Source organism: Anser brachyrhynchus (assembly GCF_964034855.1).
Source record: "Anser brachyrhynchus genome assembly, chromosome: 2".
Taxonomy (NCBI): domain Eukaryota; kingdom Metazoa; phylum Chordata; class Aves; order Anseriformes; family Anatidae; genus Anser; species Anser brachyrhynchus.
Window position 1 is genome coordinate 103,801,219 of NC_137695.1, and position 19,119 is coordinate 103,820,337.

At 35.2% G+C, this 19,119-nt stretch overlaps 1 protein-coding gene across 9 annotated transcripts in view; it reads left to right on the forward strand.

Annotated features, from left to right (window-relative positions):
- CDH19 (cadherin 19) overlaps nucleotides 1-19,119 on the forward strand; it is a 115,421-nt gene that overhangs the window by 12,825 nt on the left and 83,477 nt on the right. The gene's annotated exons all lie outside the window — the stretch shown is intronic.

The window sequence follows — 19,119 nt, forward strand, 5'->3', positions numbered from 1 at the left end:
GGCAGCAAGCTATTAACTCATCTCAATTTCTTGTATAGCTGCACAACAAGGAATTGGGCTGCTGTAGCTATGATAGTCTGGGAAAGGTAACAGGGAAATTCGATGAGGCACTACCACATACAGACCTAACTCAATGTCTAACTTTATATATCTTGCTTAAGCACCTAAAATAGGGCCTTGTCTCTAGGTATGTTCACCTGTCAGAAGATGATTCAACACTCAGCAAGGAACCTAAGAGCCTGCCAACTCCTAAATCAGATGTTCAAAGTTAAATGGAGTTAATACATGGATATTAATTCTAAAGCAGCCTTGAGGGCCCAGTACAGAATCAGGGATCTTGAAATTTCCCACAGTGTTCATATTTTGTAGTGTATGAAGAAGCAAAAGAGATTATTTTTGACCTTGCAGAATAGAAAATTGCAGAGGTAAGAGTCTAGGAATGCTATGCCAGCAACCAACATGCTTTTGCTGAGGGATGAACTCTTTTGCTGCAAACAAAATGTAATGCAGTAGGTTGGCTATCTGTACACTGTGATAGTACAGGATTTCAGTGGAGTGTTGCTGACATGAACTTGGGATAATGCCGTGCAAATCAGCTCTGCACCGAAAATAAGGGTCAACTTAAACTAAGACATTTCCTTATATCATTTTATACTTCCTTGTAATGTTGTAGAAAACACATTAGCTTTTTTTGACCACTCTGCTTTGAGAAGCCAAGTTCAACATGCTGCTTGTGCTGATACATGGATATTTTTTCCTGCTGGGTGAAAACTAATTCTAAATGTATTACTTTCTGTATATATATATATATATATATATATATATATATATTCCCCCTTGGTGGGTATATTACGTTGCTCTAGACTAATGAATATCATTTCCTGATGTTTTTCTTAATTTTTGTTTCTAGACAGTCCCATTGCCTTTCATTAACATCCACACGTGCTAAACTTGTGATTTACTTTTTGATTTTAACTCACCTTCCCCAAAGTTCCTAACTGCCTTTCTTCTCTAATTTAGTTTTGAAGTTCCTTAAAAACACTTATTTTTTCTTTCCCCTGCAGCCAAAACAGGTCCTATCCATTCCCTTCAGCCTTGTTGGTGCAATTGCTGGGTAGAACTACTTGAGTTGCCTCTCAGCAAGGCCCTTTGAATTTTGTTTTGTTCACACCTGGGTTGCCTTTGTTAGAGGTTTCCCACTGTGCATTATGTGTCAGAGTACAGTCTTCATATTCTCACCATTTCCTTGCACTTGCTGTCTAAGGCCCAGTAGCATGGCTGTAATAAATGTTACATCTTGTAATTATAAAGACAAGCACAGATTCTGGTGTATATTTTGACACTGTATAATCTGCAGGTATGGATGCATTAGCTCTAATTAGGAAATAGACTGGTATTCAGACTATGTCTTAAAAAGTAAATTGCTGTATTTCTTTGTAAGTAAAAGCTCAGATATTTATGGTTTAAGGGTACACAAGAGTTGAACTCTAGCGTGATCTAAAGCTTACTGAATCAATTAAAAGACTTCCACTGGCAGCAACTAACTTTGTATCAGTTCCCTTATGCAGTATCTGTCCTCCACTAATAATAGATTCATTGTCTTGTGACTTTCTCAGCAATGAAAAAGAAAGATCATCTTTCTTAACAGCTGGTATAGTATGCATTTCTGCTAATTCAAAGTTTAAAAAATAGCATTTTGGCAGTAGATGTAAACATATTTATAAAAGCAAAAGTAAACGTATTTATAAAAGCAAAAGTAAAATTACAAACCTTTATAATTAATTTATCAGTTTCCCATCCATAGCAAAAGAAATAACAATAAATATCGAGCAAAAGAAAATAAATCTGCATTTAGAGCATTTAATAAACGTTTGAAAGAAAAACAGATCTCTTGGCTCTGGTTAACACTTCTTTATCTTCTATCTGTCTGTCTTTGATGAATGCTGTTCATGCTCTTTAGTTTACAGTAACAAGCAGGTTTTTAATTTTTCTATCTTCCACCCCTTAGTGACAGTCTGTGATGGATGATGTGACAAAAATACTTATCCATAAATTCTAAATCATGAATGCAAAATAAATTAGTAATATAAGAAGCAGATTTGCATTCTCCTTTGACAACACTGTATCTACTGCTCTCTGATTTTTCCCTTTTACTTGTTTAATCTTGATAATAATACTAACTCATCATAGGTATATCCTGCAGTTTTAAAACTCATGAGTGTACAGTATTGTCCTAATATACTTTGTGTCATTATTTGAGCTTCAGTGTTTGGAATTTCTGTTGAAGAATGAGCATCTGAGCAACAAGCAACAATCTCAGAATCAAGAATTAGATTTCAAACCATCTACATTCCACTTTCTAAACAGAATTTCTCCTCTATCCCTTGTATAGAGAAAAGTCAAAGTTTACAAGTTCCCTCAACTTTGCCAAAGTGACCAGGAAAAGCAGTAATGGGGGAGCTGAGTACAGCTGAGTACAGTGATCTTTTCTTCCAATGTAGAGGTATTTTCTCTAGCATAATTTTTTTATTTTATAAAGAACAAGGAAAAAGCCCTTTGTAGTATTATCTGGAATTTCATTGCTAGTTCCTCTTGCATGAGACTTCTGTTAGGCACAAGCATACACACACATACACACATCGGAGACTATTATGTCTTCCTGAAGGAAGAAATAGCTATTCAGGAACTTAAAAAGTCAGTCATGACTCAAATAAATTTATACAACTAAAAAAAGGAACAAGCTTAAAATCAATAGTGGAAAGAAAGCTGGATGAATTTAAAATATTCCTTCTTACATATACCATATTTTCAGTAATGATATCTCAGCATTGCAGTTATTACTCTTGTTGCAATGCTATTTTAAGGTCAATCTCAGTAGCAGCTTGGATTCTATCCAAATAAAGGTTTCTTTTTTTTTTTTTCTTTTTTTTTTTTTTTATGGTGTGTATGGCCTCTTCTGCAGTCCCTTTTACAGTTTTCATCAAAGGTATAACTGATCAGGTTAAAAAGAGATGGCAAGGCTCTTATTCTGTCATCAATTTCCAGCCTTTGGAGAGATTTTTTTGGTCACTTAATCTAATCTTTTGAATTGCAGAGGTGACAGATTTTATCCCATAATTTTTATATTTATCTTAAAGCTTTACATTGTCACCTACTATTGTAATATGTGAGCACAGATAACATCTAGTGGAGTTAAAAGGTTTTTTGTAGAAAGTTTCTTAGACTTAATTTAAAGACTTGCAGAGACAGACTTCAACAGAACATCGACTATAGGATTTCTGTGTTTAATTATTGTCAGTGTAAAAAATGAGTCTGATTTCTAGCATGAAGTTTCCTTTTCCAGGTGCTGGATTTTATGATACATCATTGAATGTTTCAGCAAATGTGGAAGCCCCTGTTGGCACAGAGGAGCTGAAACAAATCTTTCTTGGACAAAGAACAAAGAGGTCAACATGCCTGTGTTTTCCACAGGCAATGGTAATGCCCTTAGGAGTCAGTTTGCTCTCAAGGAGATGATCCCAATATCTGTCTTAGAGGAAATATGCTTTTTATAGGGCTAGAACTTGAGAACTGAACATTTATAAGACACAGAACAGCAAAAATGCATATTACTGTAGAAACAAGATAAAAAGGGCAAAACTCACAAACCCACAAAGCACGCTTTATGAAGGAACGGAACGTGATTGATTTTGTGCATTTGGGAAATTTTGGTCTTGAGGCAGAGAGGAGATAGAATGTTACTCTTCTTTAACTATAGAACCAGTCATAACAAGAGAGAGGGTACAAGTAAAACAAATATTTGATTTTAAAGAACCCTTGAAATGCAGAGGATACATCAGAATATGCTACCAGAAGTATCCCAGAGTACATCAGAGCAATGAGATCACTAAGGCAGGGAAGTGTGTTTTGTTATTTATTGTTTTTGTCAGCTACTTCTCATGTAGTCTGACAGCAATTTGTTTTCAAGTATGAGCAAAGTGTCCGTATGTATAATATGTATAGTATCTGCCACATGCTCCTGAAGTCATGAAATGTAAATCTGAAAGAAATTCATCTTCAGCCAGAGCTGCTGGATATGCATGGGGAAGGCACCTTATTTTCAAGACATGGTGGACCTGGACACTTTGCTGTGATAGGACTATCAAAATTGCTGGTGGAAGCTCACATCTTATGCACCTGAGGCTGTGAAGAGAACATATTCATATGCTGCACCAGAAAACTCTCAGTTTATGAGATTGAAAGTCTATAAAACCTCTCACAGCAGTTCTGAGGTGTTGAAGAAAGGGTGCTTAATTAGATCTATGGCATATTTTTCATTCTTATGCCTAGTTTATCACATCTATAACTGAGAATTTAATCTATTTTTAAACAAGACTTTCAGATAAAGTATATTCAAATCAAGTTTATGTTATCTTTGTAAATAGAATTAAAACATATACATTCTCTATTTTTTTTCAGCATATTTATGATACAGGTGTAAAAAGGAACATCCACACATCTCTCTTCTTTTCCTTTTCTTTCTCACCCTCCTTGGAATTTAATATTTTTCTCTGAATTATACCACAGGTCTGATTACACATCTTTCAGTGATGTCTCTCAGTCCATAAAGCTAGTTATCACAGCTGGAACCTTCCACTCTATATGTTCATCACAGATCCTTTCTGATTGTGTTCAATATGAGTGAGGATACCAGGACAGCGTATCTTAAGCTGCATTTAGATGTTCCAAATTCAGTGGAAAATAGCCATCATACCAAGTAATTTCTGAAAAACACAACCTTTTTGTTTCACAGTCATTCCAAAGGCTTAACATGAACTGTTGCTATAAATAACATCTGCGGACTACCTTACAAATGCTTATAAATTAAGTGTAAAAGGAAACATGAATATGCAAAAACCATGATGGATAATTTGAAAAAGAAGAAAGCTTGTGGGATGAAAAACAAGTTATATTCACCAGATCACCTATCCATTTCTGCCCCTTAAAATTAAGATCTCACTGATGTGAAGCTAAAGAGATGCTATAAAAAAGAGAAAAAAGAGAGGAGAGGAGAGGAGAGGAGAGGAGAGGAGAGGAGAGGAGAGGAGAGGAGAGGAGAGGAGAGGAGAGGAGAGGAGAGGAGAGGAGAGGAGAGGAGAGGAGAGGAGAGGAGAGGAGAGGAGAGGAGAGGAGAGGAGAGGAGAGGAGAAACAAGAACACAAAGATTTTAAGAAAATGTTTATCAGGTTCCTCTTGGATTTTATAGCTAATCTTGAAAAAATATTTCATTGCCTGTTTTTTGTTCGTTTGTTTGATGGGAAAGGGTTCTCCTTATACTTGAGAGATCTGAACACATCAGGCATAGTGAGTAGCTGGCTGTATCACAAAGAAATCAATGAGAATTTTCCCTTGAGGCCATGACTCCAGCTGGGCAGTGCACAGTACCCACAGTATTAGGGAGAGGTGAAAGAAGGGTTATGTGACACATGGAGACAGTTTCTACCAGGTATTGAATATATATTCCATATATATACATTTGAACATAAAGTGCCAGTTTCCTTGGCTAGTGCTTTAACAGCTGGGAAATTTTAATTTTCATATTACTTTTCTTGGAGGAAGGAAAGAAAGTCTCTTTCAGTAACACCCCACAGGTCAGGTCTGAGAAATAAATATTGTCTGACCACTGCTTTCATCTTTCCGTGTTGTCAGGTGAGAGCTAAAACTTTAGGGGGTTTCTTTATAGCACCAAACACTTCTGCTGTATTCACCTGAAATCCAAAGTCTAAATCTCATTAACATTTAGTATGCCTTTGAGAACATAAAATTAATTTGTCCGTTTTGAGGAAGTTACCATCTTTTTATCCCATTTGGCAAATGCACAATGTGTTGATTACATCGAGTCTCAGAATGCCAATTTTTGATTGTGAGATTTTAGTAAGTACTTAAAGACACTCTAAATCTGTAAGCTGCAGGCAAGTCATAGCTTCATATAAACATCAGATTTTGTCTAGAAGATTTGTATTCTGGATGTCAGTGAAGGGCACAAGGGGGAAAGGACCAAGTGGAAGAGAGAGCTTGCGTGAATGACTTCAAGCCTCTGGGTGAGCTCAGGGCAGACCCTGTGCCTGTGAAATCATTTTCTATTGTTAGCCTGCTCAAAATGTTTGGCTGTAAGCCTACTGCAAAACTAGGCTGTTTTTGTGCCAGGCTACTGTTGTGAGGACAGTGTATGACTGCTACTTTGCACATGCAGAACAAAGAACTACAGTTTAATATATTTTTTTTCTTCTCTGTGAAAGTCAGCTTAGTAACCATTATTGTAATTGTTTACACCAAATCAGTAGAAAAAAATATCCCATTCAGGCAGGTGTGTTTCTAGAGACAGGACTTGGCTCTCCTAGTCTTGAGGGTGAGAGCAGAGTTATTTCTAATCTATGGAACAGTGACCTGCCCCTGAACAGGCGACCTGAGACTTTTGCACCTTGCCTTTCTGCAAGCCTTTGCCTTTACCTTTACAGTAACCCTGGCTATCCACTCTAGTGAAAAGAAAAACATTTCCATATGTGAAGGCACATAGCTTTGGTTTTCCCTGAGAGAACAAATGCACTCTGACTATATAATGGCAACAAGAACTTGGAAAACGCTTTTAGAAATATATCTAGCAAAAAATAATGAGAACACTTATATGTCTAAAAATGTATTTTGATCCAATGTCTCAGTAAAATCTACATTACTGTAGTAAGAATGAGTAGAAGATTAATATAAAAGTTCATTCAAAATCATTTTATTTTATTAAATTAATTCATTCCTTTCAATTCTTGCATTTGAGTATGAGCATCTGAGTGTGTTTCAGTTACTGAACTGTATTTCTGGTTCACTGGTCATAATAACTACTCAGGTTGCCAATCTTGCATATTGATGGTCAGGACATTTTTTTTAGGTCCACATTACAGTTTCTGCTCACTGTCTTCATATCTGAAGGTGGAAAGCTATAAAAAGAGAGAGTAGAAAGTACTTTTCACAGGTAATTTGATTCAGCTCCGTAGAAAAGAGGGTGATGATATCAGTCATGTCACAATCCCTTTCTCTGCCCTAACCAGACCAGTTTCACATTAATTACAGAGCATTTAAAAGGCATCTGTTTAAAGGGGAATAGCTAGGAGGAAAGCTAAATAAAAATGCTATCTTGGTTGACATGCATCTTTAACAGAAAATGTGTTATCAACCTTGAATATGATTCACATTCTGTCAGCATGTTCAGGAAGTGGTAGGGTTCTTTGTAGCAGAAGTAAAATCAGTGTCTTTTATAATGTGAAATAAATATGCAAAACAAGTATCCTAAAACATCATTTCTCCAAAGAAGTTGTTACTGTCAAAAGTCATGTAATGATTTATCATGAAGAAGACCCTAGGTAGTTTTGCTCCTCTCTTCAGGACCCTCTGACATTAATTATTTCCAGGAATCAAGTAAATGCCCCTAGGTAAAAATATGCTCTGTGAAATGCAACTCTCTTAAAACCCTGCTTATATTTCTGTTGACATTTATCCTAAACTGATTTTACAAGTACTTTCAGTGAGGTAAGATATGTGTAAATAAATGAATATGCATTGTGTTAAGATGGCTTTTCTTAGACTGAGTTGACCATTAGAAGTCATAGCATTTACTTTTAAGTATTATGTGAAATTAAGACTTCTGGTTATTATAGATGTGTTATGGTAAATCTTGTACTAAATATAACGTAATCTCCTCAACATGGTAAGAGTTTTACCAAGCTGAAGCCATAGTGTCCTTTTAAAATGCATTAATCCATCAGTGCCTGCCAAATTCTGAAAAAAAAAAAAAAAAAAAAGATGATAATTGAGATGGGTCATCATACTAATCCCTTGTGTTGGCAATGGCTGAATGCAGTCATATTTGAGCATGTAAATTACTCCTGATGGTATGACTGTTTTCATTGGATGAATGGATAAAAAGATCATACCTGGGTAAATTCAGGTTTGATCTCTGTATTTGCAAGGGCATGTTTATTGTGACTTATTATGGCAAGATACTATCCTGACATGAATCCTGAAGCATTGTTTAAACTTGGCTTCCTTTTGTTTTTTTTGTTTGTTGTATTATTCTTTTTAAACAAACAACAAAAAAGAAGCAATCTCTGTTAATTAGGTCTCAAATATCAGCTCTTGAGGTCTTATGGATCAGAACCTAAAATTCTCCTATAAAGTGAGTGGATTTACAATTAAACTCCACTAGGAAAGGCTTGCATTCATCTTTCTAGAAATTATGCCAGGCTCCACAAAAATAAATAAACAAAACAGAACAACAACAATTAGTTACAAGTTACAGTGATTCAAATTATGGGTTATACAAGCAATAATCTCTCCATAGTGAGGCCTCCATCTTAAAGCAGTATTTTAAGTCTTATGAATAACCAATGCTGAAAGATTTTTCATTTATTTATTTATTTTTTCCCAAACAATCTAGATGATGGGGACACATTTACTAGTATCCCAAAAGCTTTTAAAAATGCTATTGAACTCTTTGAAGATGGATGTCCTTGAGTACCAAGGGTTGTGTTGGCAAAACAGTATCATGTCTGACTGTGGATGATGTAATTGAGTAAACACTAGCAGATAAGAGCTAGTACACAGAGGGTGGAAACTTTGCACCATGCCCCTATGAACTACATTAGTAACATGTTATTTTCATGAGATCACAATTCTGGAAAACTATAAATTGCAATGAGGATATAAAAAAATACAAAAATTACAGAAGTTGCTATTATTGGCAGAGTCAGGACAGTTACTCTTTTATTAGTGATGGATTAGTTTTACAGTGTCACTGGAATTCAATGCTTAAATACTTCAATCCTCATCTGTACTGAGTACGGTTCTTCCATATAAAACCATGAACAAATGCCTTATCTCTGTCTAAAGGGTACCCATGGTATTCTTAAAGATCTATTTTCAAAGACTTATTTTCCTATCATAAATCTATGCATATGTAAGTGTACAGCAGTGATACAGTCAGTTAAACAATCTGCAGTTTGAGTGAAAATGTACTATGGATTCAAAGTCTATATAACAATACTACAAGTGAAAGCGGCCATCAGTACAAAAGCAAGGGGTCAGAGCCATGTCTCAGCATAGGGTCTCATGCTGAAGATGAGTTTTATTCCTGATCAGGAGATTTGTACAAATGCTGAGTTAATAGTTAATATTGCATAATGTCTGAGATACTAAGACATTGATATTCCTTATTAATGGAGCAGAGATCCTGGTATTGCACATACAAATTTTCTCAACCTCATCAAGACGCATTTTCCTGCTTCAATGATAGATCACAGCAAGGTATGTTTTGTAAAGCAAGCCTATACAATCAAAACGAAAATTGAATTCTTACAGAGGAAAGATTTTAACAATAAAAGTTGCAGAATTCCCCTGAAAGTGTGATTCAGTCCAATTTGACAAAATAAATTGTTTTGCTGTTGAACAGAGTCCCACTAACAAGTAGAGATTACACATTTAAGACCCATTTTTGCCTGCAGCTAATGTACCTAGAAGATGTGTTAACTGTGGAGCTCTCCCGTCTGTAGGCAGTAGAAAGAATTTGGCTCTATTAAAGTATAGGAGGAGATGAAGAAGAATACGAACAATATAGATAAAAATGAACAGATGTTCAAAAATATTTAATATCAGTAACTGAATTAATGTAGCAAACAGACTAAAGAGGCTACACATCTGTAAGCAAAATATGCATTATTATTTCTTGGAATACAGAATAAAAGATAATTCCATTAGACACAGATTTAAAATGCTAGATGGGGGAAGGGGAGCCATGCTATGCATTCTGAAGGACAGTCCTCTGAGATGGTAATGCTTTGTGCTTTAACAGCCTGAAAATGAAGTGCAAACTCATCAGTGTAATTATTTCTTCTCTTCTTTTTGTGGAGGCTGTACTGAAGGATGGACATCTTTAATTTAATCACTGATTACATTTGTTGCAGTCAGAATCTGTAAAACAAGTGTAGCAAATCTCTTGCTATGCTGAGTTGGTGGGAGCCCCAGAGCCTGCCCTCAAATCTGTAGCTCTGCTGCATGAAAAACAAAAAGCCTTCTTTCCCCTGCTAGTGGTTTGAATTGCTCTAATTTGTTCTGGTAATGGCACCAGATGTCATGGTATAAAAGGAAGCCCGACCTGGCAAAAGAGATTGCCATTCTGACCTTCTATTGAATTCTGGAGCTCTTGCCCTTTTTTGTTTTCTGAACAAATCAAGCACTCACAAACATGCTGAATGGAGTGGAAAAAGCAGCTTGACTCTTGTGAAAGAAGTTACAAACAGAGCTGAGATGGCCACTTGCCACTTTCCCTGTCAGGGTGACATCTGCCGCTGTTTGCTGGGTGTTTCTTGGGGAGTGGGGGGAAACGACGATAGTTGGGGTTGTGTGTGGAATGAACCTTCACCCTAGTATGCTGGCCTTATCCCCCTTCCTTGCACCTTTGTTGCTGATTCATTTTTAGGCAAAAAGTTTTTTTTTTTTTTATTATTATTTTTCCTTTGGTCTTTCGAGTCTACCTTTTTGGGGAGGTGAAAGCTGTGTCTTATGGGGCTTTTACTTCTTCAGCAAAATACTAAAACCATTTGCTTTTTTCCTAAAATGAGTGCTTAGGTTTATTACATTTATCACTTCATTTGTCTTGGAAAAATAGGTTTACATCTTTAAAAAAGATCAGTGAATCAAAGTGGATACAGCCATGTACCTGCTTGCACAACAGTTCACATTCATGATAAAAGCAGTCAACTTCCACGTGATTCATGTGTCTTAGACTTTAAATCATGCTTTTGGCTAATGGATGTTTGGTCAAAAATCTGAAATCTGCATGAAATTCTGTTTTCCTGTTTGCAGGAAGGAGTATTAGGGCTGGAAGTATTCATTATAGATGTAAATAGGAGTGCATATGTGTATGTATATGAGAATCTACATGTGTATGTATCCACATACATTTCCAAGGTCTCGACAGCTACTTTATTTCCATAACTCTTATTTATATGTCTAAATATTGCTGTGCTACAACACTGAATACAGAGAAGGATACTGTTGTAAGTACTAGTACTCACAAGCAGAGTAAGGGTCATTAAAAGAAAAACAGGAAAAACATTCAAAATCAGTCTATTTGGTGTTAATTCGAGTACCCTTGACAACCCAGTGAGAACATAGATTGTGATCTTTCCCCCCAGCTGCCTCAGATGCACTATTCAGCATCCTACAGGAGAGACACGTGCAGTTCAGCAGAGGGCATCATCTCCCAGTGCTACGTGGGGCTTCCTATATCCACTGAGAACAGAAAAAGAAGGAATAACCACTAGAGAGAAGAGCCAGTGACAGACATAGATATAATGTACAAATCACCAGTAAGACCATTTTAGAACTGAATTATAGTCCTTGTTCACTCTGACTTGTATTTGCTTGTTTAAGAATCATAGAAACATAAGATCCTAGAATGGTTTGGGTTGGAAGAGACCTTAAAGACCATCTAATTCAAACTTCCCTACCATGGGCAGGGGCACCTCCCACAGGTACTGGAAAACCACTATAAGATCTCCCCAGATTCTTCTCTGCTCCAGGCTAAACAACCCCAACTCTCTCAGCCTGTCTGCATAGGAGAGGTGCTCCAGACCTCTGATCATCCTCATGGCCCTTCTCTGGACTCGTTCTAATACTTTCACGTCCTTCTTGTGCTGGGGGCACCACACCTGAAAGCATCACTCCAGATCTCTCAGGCGTGATCTACCCTTAGTGAAACCATGTTGGCTGTCCCAATCACCTCCTTATTTTCCATGTGCCTAAGCATAGTTTCCAGGAGGATCCACTCCATGATCTTGCCAGGCACAGAGGTGAGACTGACTGGTCTGTAGTTTCCTGGGTCTTCCTTTATTTCCCTTTTTAAAAATGGGGGTGATGTTTCCTCTCTTCCAGTCAGTGTGAACTTCACAAGACTGCCTCAGCTTCTCATATATGATGGATAGTGGCTTAGCAATTCCAAACAACAACAACAAAAAGAAACCCAACAAGGATATACAGTGTCTTATGATTATATTCAGTAAGCAGAATTACATGGATAAGCATTTTATACAAAACAAGGTGTTCAAGTGGGAATTTATTCTTTATGTTCAAATAATATATACCATGCATCATTTTCAAGAGACTGAAAAACAAGACAGACATTAGAGTTTGAAGTTTAAGAGGACTTCAAATAAAGAGGATTTTGGAATCTTAACATTAGAAGCCATCTCTGGCATTACAATCTGCTTTTTCAGCGACTATTAACTTCTGCAGATTTACACCATGAGACTTCATATAGGTAAACATGGGAGAAGTAAATTTTGTATTATAGAAGAAATGTGGGGTCTGTTTATCATCTTTATGGCTTATCTTTTTATTTATCTATTTATATATATATATATTATATTTATTTATCTTATATATTTAACACTCATTTTGTGTTTCCTTTCAATTTACACAGAAGATGCAATTAAATATTCATGTTTTGAGATGTTTTTGGTTGCCATTTTGGCTTTAAAATGGGAAGGAGATAATATGTATGTCAATTGCAAGGTTTCTGGTTTGGATCAAAACCTCAGCTGATGGATTGAACAATGAAGGAATTCAGGACAAAGTTAATTCACTCCTCTCCCTGAATTTTGGAGTTCAAAAGAAATATAATATCTCGACCACATAATACCATAGCTTGACTTTTTCATCTTGTATTTGATATATTTAGTCAATTAGCAAAGCAAGATTCCTTTTCTTTGCATATCATTGCTGTGCATTGCTCACCTTTTTTTTTTTTTTTGCTTGCTTGACTTACATGTTAGACACGTAAGTGCTGAATTCAGCCATTCTTTCATCATAATAATTCTTTTTATTACAATTCAGAAAACATGGGAAGACATACATAAAAGTAAAATACAGTTTTCAGCATGAGACCTTCATGAAATTACATATACATATACACAAAGTAAACTCAGCAGATATAGCGTGTGCTGGGCCATCAGTCCTTCTCTGAGGATTCGTACTGTTTGAAAATTTGTATCAAAACGTCTTCGTTTTTTTTTCCCTTCCATTCCCTTCTATTTATTACCAGTCCAGCTCTTCTTTACAGCATTAACTGATACCCACCAGAAATTGCAAGTTGGGGTCACTCAGGCAGTTGCATGTGTCCTGCTAGAACTGATCATTGATCTGGGACTATGCCATCCATATGACAGAGGAAGGTCACTCAACTTCTTTCCCCCAAGATTTCATTTCTTACCACTTCAAGGTTCCTCCTCCTTTCCCTGTCATGTTTCTTATTGTACTACCACATGAAAAACAGAGAGTACTCCAACATCTGTAAGACATTCTTTCTTAAGTATTGCTCTGCTAAGAATTCAGAAACCCATTCTCCACTACGAAATGTCACTGAGGTGCATTACTTCTTAAAATTTGATTTTGTGTAATAACAAGAGATAGTATGGGGAAAAAATTGAAAGAACGAAAGAAGCTAACTCACTAGGAATAACCTATTAAATCTTAATGAAAGTGTGTTGTAGAGGAGTCATATATCTGTTGGAATTACATAAATAATGATCCTCGGTAAAGCCAAAAATCACTCAAATATATGTGATAGTAACTTTGGTTGATATAAAGCACTTTAGAATATTCCATAAGCTGAATAAGCAATTTATTTTTAAGCAAAACAAGCATCTGGGAGTTGTGCAAGTTCTTTTATTTAAAATGGATAAACCTGCATATTGCAAATAAACCTCAGACTCTGGCATCAGTACTCAGCTTTCAAATATTTAATGCAAAAATACACGTATTTATGTGAATATGTGAAACAAATTTCCAAGCTTTTTCTTTTGTTTGGTTAATTTGACATTGCTATTTAATTCTGTGAATTAAGTGAAGTGGATGGTACATTCATTGTCATGTTCCTAAAACTGTAATTTCTATCTGACCAGGGACTGAAGTCTCAGGAATGTTTTTAAATTAATACTAATCCAGAAATGAAATAAATTCTCTAAAGGAAAAAAAACTATTGTTTTTTCTATATCACCGGTTTTCAAAACGGAGGTTAGATGTGGAAGTCAGCTCTTGTTAGACCATATTCATGATCTAGAAGGGCAGAAAGCATTATGTTTTATAAAGATGTTATAATCAACTCAGAATAGGAGTGGATTTTTAAATAAGATTCAGATACTATACTCACTAGTTCAAATCAAAATCACTGTCCTTCTTAGTTTTGATGCCAGGCTATCTGATGTTGATGAGAGCTTACAAAGGGACAAGAATAGGAATGGGGAAAAACAAACAAACGAATAAACAAAACAAAACAAAATAAACAAACCCACCACATTCTGAAACTAATGACATAAAAAGATTTAAAAGATATCAGAGAATGATAGAGAGATAAAGTTAAAAAAAAAAAAGTGTTTCTGTGCTTTATTCATTATTTCAGTAGTTTAAAATCTATTGAAAACAGAAAAAGTTTTCATCCAGTTAGTGTAAATCAATCTTTAAATGTTTAAGTGGTGGACAATAAGATAACAGGTAGAAATATTGTCTGGAGACAAATATGTTTTTGAAAACTGATTTTTGAAACAAATGGTTCGGCAACCTTCGGATATTAAAAGATACGATGTTAACATGACCTCATATCCCAGTGTCCTGTAATTATAGGAAATGAGACTGGGATGGACCTTAACATGTTATTAGATTACTCCTTTGCCCAAAGACAGAGTCAAATAAATTTAAAACATCACTGGAAGATGTTTGAATAACCTGTTCTAAAAGCTGTATGGTATAACATAGCTTCCACTTTACGTCTAGACCTCTATCACTCTCAGACTTTTTCTTGTTGCATCAAATTGCAACCTACCTAAAACACTTCTACTCCAATGCCTATTGTTTTAAACACAAGAAACAGCACTTAAGTATTCTCCATGATGGTAAAAAACAAATGTATATTTTTTTCTGATATCTAATCTCATACTTTCTTCCTTAGAGTGAAGCCCATTATTTTTTAGTACTATCCACAATGACCACTTCGAATACTGTTATTTCATGTATATCTTTCCTGTTATTTCATGTGTATCTTTTCTTTTCACCTTCATTATTAGCAGATTTTAAAACATTATTATTTCCTTTATTGTAATATTTTAATTTCATTAAAAACTGCTCACTTCTCTTCTGCATTCTAGACTCTCAATTCAGTGCTTGCTCTCAATCATATTTCTCCACACTGCTAACTCATATCTAAATCATTGCACTGTTTATCCTTGAGATTGTGTGAATGACCAAACCTAATTTTTTATAAGATTTAGCTGCATATAGCATCCAGAACAAACAGAGAAAGATATCTTTGCTTTATATATGCAATTATTAAACTGACCAAAGCAAGATAACATAATTAAACAGGTTATGATAGACTACAGCTGGAAAGTTTCAGGCCTGTGTATGTGTACAGATGTAAGAAAGCAAATATACCTAAATGTCCTTTAGTCTTTCCTCTGCGGAAAAAGGTACAGGGGAAAAAAATACAGGGATAAATATAGATAGATTATATACCTATTGCTATAGCTATAGCTATAGATACCACAGCACATAGAAAGACTATGGGCAAATAAGTCTGTTTCTGAAAGCTTATTGTGAGTAATTTAATTTCTGCTTGTTCTTTCTCAATATGACACTGTATCCAGGAATATCAGCAGAGACTTATCGTGCTTGTTTCTGAAGTTATAAATTCTCCACTGTTGCTGTGGAAGTATTGCACCATCATTTAAAAACAACAGCAATGCCCACAGTAGTTAAATGATAGTGCTTACAAAGTGAAGGAAGATATTAGTGGTTTTTTTCATTGGAAGCTTATTGAAGGCCAGAGCCCACAGTTCCTCTCCATGGAGACTTCCTCTGTCATATGCTAAATAGTTAACTAAGGACCCCTTGCATCATAATTTTCAGTCTGAATTTAGGGTGTTTTACCTCATCTGACATATTATTTTTTTCTCCTGTCTCTCTTTAAAATATCAGTGCATGACCATTTCAAAAGTTAAAAAATTTCAATAAATTAAAAATTCATGAGGAAAAAAGTTGGAAACATCTGAAGACACAGAGAAACTACTCTGTAGGGCATACTAGCAACCTTGAAAAGAGTATTATAGTAAATGACATATAAAATAACAATCAGAAAGTACCATGTTTATGACAGTGATCAAGAATGAAAGTAGAAAAAAAAATAGAACTGTAGTACAGCAGAAACCAGATAAAATAAATAATAATACTTAAAAGGATTTTTAAGTCTAAGGCGGTGCTAAAAGTCATAGGGCCTTGGATGAAGGTTTGGTTAGATTGCCTTGTAAGAAATTAAAAATGTTGCAGCAAGAAAAAGTCTTCGTACTATTAGGTCAAAACCAACAAAGAGTTAAGTAAATGATCTTAATATTTTGCATTTTACATATTTATCTACACCAGAAATCATCTACTTTTATGTGAGAAAATAAAAAAGGTGGTTTACTAATAAAGGATTAGGTAGCAACTATAAAGTGGAGTTTTCACACCATGTGTAGAAGAAATATACATTAGTTTGGGATGTTTCTGAGAAAGACAACATTCATGCTTAATATAAATAATCACAACACCTCATCAGTTTTTCCTCTGTAAGCATGAAATAAAATTGTTGAAGCCAGAAGTGAATTATCCCACAAGACAGTAATATGCAGTTGCATTAACAGTTATAGGAAAGGAAATAAAGCCTTATGTTGTCTTCTTCATTTTGCAGCTAAACACACAGTTTTGTATATTGCTGCCTTTTGCCCCTCCTTCCAGGCCGTAGGGAAGAAAACCAGTACTGGTGAATTGTGACAGAGACTTGCTCCTTTCCTTCCTCTCTGCATTTTTCCCTCTCCCATGGCTGGGCTGTCTGCTTTGACTTCACTCATCCACCTGCAGAATCCATCCCTTCACCTTGAGGGTTCAAGAGTTTTTAATAGATGCCTTGTTGTTGAAGAATAAACTTTTTTTTATTTATTTATTTACTTCTGTGTTGGCAATTTAAAAATACAATTATCCTCATCAGAGTGTTCACCCATGCAACTTAAATAAGTAAAATAAGTGGGTGTAAGCAAGTTTTTTTGTTTGTTTGTTTGTTTTTCTGATTGATGTTGTGGTTAAGAGGACATGACAGTGAGCTACAGGAGTCATTATCTATTAATTTTGCTGGTTTATTTTAGTAAGCAATTTGAAGCTTTTCCAGTATGTCTTTTACATTTTCTGCTCATTAATTGAGTCCCATTTATACTCTTTCTTTTGTATTAAAAGATGTATTGCACTATTTAAAGTCTTAATTTAGCCCATATGTCAAAACAATGTCTAAATGAGCCACTTGCAGCACTTTTGTATGAATTACATTATGTAAGTCTTTCCCCTCCTGTCTTTTTTTTATCCTTGAAAATTCAATTTTGTTATTAGAACGTAGGAAAGGAACACATAAAATATAATAAGCAGTAATATTAGAAAATGAAGCTGGGACCATCAAGACAAGTACAGGCTGCAGAAAATATTTTAAAACCCTGAGAAAAATGGACTAAAACCTTTCAAAATAGTGCTATTAGGTGAGGTTGTCCATGTAAACTGGGAAAAGTTCAACTTTAGGTTTTATTCTGGTTTTGTTCTAAAGAGAAGCTTGTATTTTTGCAACTTGTAATCCCAGGCCTTTTATCTATCTGTCTTCCTAATCTGTGTATTTAAATTATTGATATTAACATCAACAAAAAATATATACTACCTAAAGATATCATTTTTTAAAAAAATATTTTGTTATAAAAACAACAACAAACAAACAAAAACAAAATTAAAAAACAGCAGCAGAGGAAGAGAGAATCAAGACAGATCATACTCCATTCTCAGAAGTTCTTTGGAAGTTCTTTCTCTATGGTCATGGAGTATGCCAACTTCTGATAGCTCTTAACTGTAGGAAAACCAAAACACCAAAACCAAAACTAACCAACCAACCAATAATAAAAAAAAAAAAAAAGGACCTACCCCAGTGTATTTGAGGGTGCATTCTATCTTTTAACTTCTCCGCCTACCACAGCAGCCCCCACTCCTGTTTATTTATTTATTTATTTATTTGTTGAGGTTTCCTTTGTGTATTTGTTTTCTGGCACATAATTTCTTCCTGTTTCATTATTAGTTAACTGTACTGTGAGCTAGATAGTCAGTTGGTTCACATTTTCATATTGTTCCTTTGACATCTCTGTTGAATGGCCCATTGATTCTGAAACAATATGTTTACAGTAGGGTATAGGAAATGAGGAAATGTAATTCTTTTCCTTGGTTGGCTAGCAGCAGTCTGTGACATCCCCCTTTGGGGAGTAGTACTTTTGCACTGTTCAAATGTGCGTATAACTTACATAGTTATATTTATGTTCACAATAATGATGTTTGTCATATGCTCAGCTGCAGATGTGAGAAGCTCATTTCCACTTAGCACTCAATAAGGCTTCACTCTCATTTTTCTTTATGTTTCAGTCTTTATTCAGGGTTTGGTGAACTTTCTTACTGATTTAGGCACATAGGCTCCTTTTCTGATGAAAGGATGCTGATTTCTCTTTTCTCAGTTAATGAGAAAACATACCTTTGTAAGATGATTTAAGGTATATACTACATTTTAATATCTCAATTAACATTAATCAAGATAGCTTTTTTGCTCTGAAAACTGAGTACTATCACCATAGGTTTCTTTTTGCTCCCACACTATTTTGTGTTAGTGTATTGCTTATTATAAGATACAATATTGCCAGTGGTTACAATAATGATTTTTAACATCTGTTCTTTGCAAATACCAACTGTTCCTTAATTTGGTGCCATATTTAAAAATAATTACCTTCTTTCCGCTCTCCAGTTTAATACCCAGTTATATTTCATATCGTTCTGTTTTACTAGGTAGCTGATTTTGTTTTAGAGTATACTTGACTTTTAGCTTATAACAAATAACTCTTTCTCTCAACCTGGATAAATCTGATGAAGTGAATTGTTCTTAAAATTAATGGCTTGTACAGTCAACTTTCTGTCAAGGCTTGCAAAAAGACAGAAACA